Source organism: Delphinapterus leucas, chromosome 14 (assembly GCF_059928025.1).
Source record: "Delphinapterus leucas isolate spDelLeu-1000000601 "Yukka" chromosome 14, BTC_Dleu_Yukka2, whole genome shotgun sequence".
Lineage (NCBI taxonomy): Eukaryota > Metazoa > Chordata > Mammalia > Artiodactyla > Monodontidae > Delphinapterus > Delphinapterus leucas.
Genome location: NC_143142.1, coordinates 30,201,047 through 30,206,318, shown reverse-complemented (window position 1 = coordinate 30,206,318; position 5,272 = coordinate 30,201,047). Strand labels below are relative to the sequence as shown.

Sequence of the window (5,272 nt, the reverse complement as noted above, 5' to 3'; positions counted from 1 at the left end):
CATGCTTTGTATATTGTAAAACGTCTACATAAAGGCTAACTCTCATCCCACATGCTGATAAACGTGATCTATATATGGGTTTGATAATTTTTTTTTTTTTTTTTTTTTTTTGCGGTACGCGGGCCTCTCACCGATGCGGCCTCTCCCGCTGCGGAGCACAGGCTCCGGACGCGCAGGCCCAGCGGCCATGGCCCACGGGCCCATCCACTCCGCGGCATGTGGGATCCTCCCGGACCTGGACACGAACCCGCGTCCCCCGCATCGGCAGGCAGACCCCCAACCACTGCGCCACCAGGGAAGCCCGATAATTTTTTTAATTCAAATATCAAATGTATTTTTAATGTGCCCACAGAGGAATCTACATATGAGTTCATGAAGACCAGCAAGTGATACTCGTGTATGCAGAGGAAAGATGATGGCCTGTTTCTTGATGGTCATGAAATTTGATAAATGACTTCTTTCCACAGAATCTCTGAAATAGAGTGATGCAGGTACTCACATTTTATCAAATTAGTTAGAGCTTTTCTAGGAATTGGCTCTGTTTTTACTTACGTCCTTCTGTGACAAAATTAAAGATAAGTTATTTGTTAGAGGCACTATCAATGGTCTTAATTGGAAAACATTTAGCAAGATGAACCTAGCATGCTGGGTGTGAGACTAGGAGAACTTGTGCTCTGGTTTCAAAAACCGGCAGTTCTTAGTGCTATACTTTCCCAAACCATAGAGAACTGGCTTTTCCTGGGAAACCCTAACTTCTCACACGATGCTCCTTTTTATTCTTTTTACTTATTTACGTTGCTTAATGAAATGAGGCAATCACATGATGTACTCTAACTTGAAATTCCTGTAAGCTGATACTTCAAATTCTATAAATTATATCCAGATCTAGTATTCTTTTTTTTTTTTTTTTTTAAGAAACCGTTTACTTTCCGTCAGCTTATTTCCATTTTAAGAGTTTGTGGTCCAGGGCTTCCCTGGTGGCGCAGTGGTTGAGAGTCCGCCTGCCGATGCAGGGGACATGGGTTCGTGCCCCGGTCTGGGAAGATCCCACATGCCGCGGAGCGGCTGGGCCCGTGCGCCATGGCCGCTGAGCCTGCGCGTCGGAGCCTGTGCTCCACAACGGGAGAGGCCACAACAGTGAGAGGCCCGCGTACCGCAAAAAAAAAAAAAAAAAGAGTTTGTGGAAGAACAGCTTAAGACCATCCAGTGGTTGTTCCTACCCACTCAGTGGCCTGAGCAGTGGGAGGTGCAGACCAGCCTTCAGTGGGGCACAGAGGGCACCTGCACACCTTCGGACCAGTCCGCCACCTCAGGCTGAGGAGCAGTGAACTCAGGAGGTGGGGCGGTCCATTCACCCTGAAATTCCTCCTTGGTCACAGCCTTCTCAGCTGCCGCCTGCTGTTCCTTTTCAGTCTCTTCAGGATCTCTGTAGAAGTAGACATCAGGCATGACCTCCCATGGGCGTTCACGGGAGATGGTGCCACGCGTGCGCAGAACTTCCCGGGCAAGCATCCACCACATTAGACCCACTGAGTGAGCTCCCTTGTTGTTGCACGGGATGGCAATGTCCACATAATGCAGAGGAGAGTCTGTGTTACACAGAGCAATGGTAGGCAGGTTAACATAAGAGGCCTCTGGGAGAGGCTGGTGGGCAGCCCTGGGATCAGTAATCCCCAGAAGTCTTGGCTCCGGAAGGCTGCCCGGCTTTGGTTAGTGACGGTTCCAGGAGTGAAGCGGCAAGCAAGAGGAGTGGCTCCAGTGGCAGCAGCAAACTTCAGGACAGCGCGCTGGCCAGTATTCCTGGAGGATACGACACTGACATCAGCTGGGTTTTCAATGGCAACAACGGCACGAGCTGCCAACAGAAGCTTCTCCCAGGTTCTCTTCAGATTTACTATGTAGATGCCATCACTTTTCCTTTTGTAGATGTACTGTTCCATTGGAAGTCTAGGTTGGTGCCACCTAAGTGGGTTCCTGCTGCAAGAAATTTGAGGACATCCTCCTCCTTCTTTTGCAGGACATCAAGGGCTCCAGACATTGTGAAAGTTTCCCTTTAAGTTATGATGGGAATCCAGAACAATGCCGTATGGACCCTTGTCTGACGACGCGGAAAGAAAGCTAGTATTCTGTTTTAAAAAAATTTTTTAATATAATTTTAAAGGTTACATTCCATTTACAGTAAATACAAAATATTGGCTATATTCCCTGTGTTGTACACTACATCCCTGAGCCTATCTTTTTTTTTAAACATCTTTATTGGAGTATAATTGCTTTACAATATTGTGTTAGTTTCTACTGTATAACAAAGTGAATCAGCTATACATATACATATGTCCCCATATCTCCTCCCTCTTGTGTCTCCCTCCCTCCCACCCTCCCTATCCCACCCCTCTAGGTGGTCACAAAGCACCGAGCTGATCTCCCTGTGCTATGTGGCTGCTTCCCGCTAGCTATCTACCTTACGTTTGGTAGTGTATATATGTCCATGCCACTCTCTGACTTTGTCCCATCTTACCCTTCCCTCTCCCCGTGTCCTCAAGTCCATTCTCTATGTCTGCGTCTTTATTCCTGTCCTGCCCCTAGGTTCTTCAGAACCTTTTTTTTTTTTTCGATTCCATATATATGTGTTAGCATACGGTATTTGTTTTTCTCTTTCTGACTTACTTCACTCTGTATGACAGACTCTAGGTCCATCCCCTCACTACAAATAACTCAATTTCGTTTCATTTTATGGCTGAGTAATACTCCATTGTATATATGTGCCATTCTTTATCCATTCATCTGTTGATGGACACTTAGGTTGCTTCCATGTCCTGACTATTGTAAATAGTGCTGCAATGAACATTGCGGTATGTGACTCTTTTTTTTTTTTTTGAATTTTTGAATTTTATTATTTTTTTTATACAGCAGGTTCTTATTAGTCATCAATTTTATACACATTAGTGTATACATGTCAATCCCAATCGCGCAATTCATCACACCACCATCCCCACACTCCCGCGGCTTTCCCCCCTTGGTGTCCATACGTTGGTTCTCTGCATCTGTGTCTCAACTTCTGCCCTGCCAACCAGTTCGTCTGAACCATTTTTCTAGGTTCCACATACATGCGTTAACATACGATACTTGTTTTTCTCTTTCTGACTTACTTCACTCTGTATGACAGTCTCTAGATCCATCCAAGTCTCAACAAATGACCCAATTTCGTTCCTTTTTATGGCCGAGTAATATTCCATTGTATATATGTACCACAACTTCTTTATCCATTAGGCTGTTGATGGGCATTTAGGTTGCTTTCATGACATGGCTATTGTGAATAGTGCTGCAATGAACATTGGGGTGCATGCGTCTCTTTGAACTATGGTTTTCTCTGGATATATGCCCAGTAGTGGGATTGCTGGATCATATGGTAATTCTAGTTTTAGTTTTTTAAGGAACCTCCATACTGTTCTCCATAGTGGCTGTATCAATTTACATTCCCACCAACAGTGCAAGAGGGTTCCCTTTTCTCCACACCCTCTCCAGCATTTGTTGTTTATAGATTTTCTGATGATACCCATTCTAACTAGTGTGAGATGATACCTCAGTGTAGTTTTGGTTTGCATTTCTCTTGAGCCTATCTTACACCCAACAGTCTGTACCTCCCACTCCCCCACCCTGGTATTGCCCCTCCCCCTCCCCGCTGGTCACCACTAGTTTGTTCTCTGTATCTGTGGGCCTGCTTCTTTTTTGTTATATTCACTAGTTTACTGTATTTTTTAGATTACACATATAAGTGATATTCTACAGTATTTGTCTTCTTCTGTCTGACCTATTTCACTTAGCATAATGCCCTCCAGGTCCATCCAGGTTGCTGCAAATGGCAAATTTTCATTGTTTTTTTATGGCTGAGTAGTATTCCATTTATATATATATGTATGCCATAACCTCTTTATCCATTCATCTGTTGATGTACACTTAGGTTGTTTCCATATCTTGGCAATTGTAAATAATGCTGCTATGAACATTGGGTACATGTATCTTTTTGAATTAGTGTTTTGGTTTTTTTCAGCTTTATACCCAGGAGTGGAATTGCTGGGTCGTATGGTAGTTTTATTTTTAGTTTTTTGAGAAACCTCCATACTGTTTTCCACAGTAGCTACACCAGTTTACCTTTCCACCAACAGTGTGAGAGGTTTCTCTTTTCTCCACATTCTCGCCAACATTTGTTATTTGTGGTCTTCCTGTTGATGGTCATTCTGACAGGTGTGAGATGATATCTCATTGTGGTTTTGATTTGCATTTCCCTGATGAGTAGTGATGCTCTAGTATTAATTCTTTAAGTTTACTTGAATGCTAGAAAAGTTCCCTCCCTGTGTGACAGCTGCAGGATCATAATCAAGGGGGGAAGAGGGGACTATTGACAAATGATATTGAAAGTATCAGTGGTGACTCTCTTGGGGCAGTAGAATTTCAGGTGACTTTTAATGTCTTTCTTCATATGTTAAATGATTAGTTGAATTTTAACAGTGAGCCTGAGTTGTTTGCACAATCAGTTATCTGTAAATAAATAAAATTAGAACCTTATTGAACACTCTTTTCACAGATAAGTTCCAGGAAGAATAAAGACCAAAATATGTGAAGCACAGCTTTTATATGATTAGAAGGGAATGTACAGATTATCTTCATGACGTTGAGTTAAGCAGAATTTCTTAAGCCAGAAAGTATGAATCGTAAAGGAAAAGACTTAGAAATTTGCATGTAATTTTTCAATGATGCCAAAATTAAAGTTTAGCTTAAAGATTTGATTGAAAAAACAAGCCACAAACTAGGAGAAGATATTTGTAACATGTATTGCAAAGTATCTAAGAAACACAAGGAAATAAAAAGCAGCAAAACAAAACCCCCAGTTTTTAAGAATGGACAAAAAATATGAAGAGGAAGGAGAAAAGGCAAACAAAATCACCAAAATTCACAAAATGTCCTCCTCCTCACTAAGAGAAACACAAATTAAATTAGATGCCACATTATATCCCTCTGATTGTCTACAAAACGTCAAACTGGACAATATGAGATGTTGGAAAGGAAGTGGAGAAGAGGAACTTGCATATTCTACTAGTAGGAGTGAAAATGAATACAATTGTTTTGATGTCAAATTACCAATATCCAGTAAAGCTGAAAGCTTACATCCCTTGTGACCTAGAAAGTCCTCCTCTAGAGAAACTTGCAGATAAGTGCTAAGAGACAGCTACCAAAAGAACAATCTAAAACCCATCAGAGAGAAATAAAAAATAAA

General features: G+C 42.1%; 1 pseudogene; it reads right to left on the bottom strand.

Moving 5' to 3' along the window:
- Nucleotides 1–1,171: 1,171 nt before the first annotated feature.
- LOC149747599 (small ribosomal subunit protein uS2 pseudogene) lies at nt 1,172–4,603 on the bottom strand (annotated as a pseudogene).
- Nucleotides 4,604–5,272: the final 669 nt, after the last annotated feature.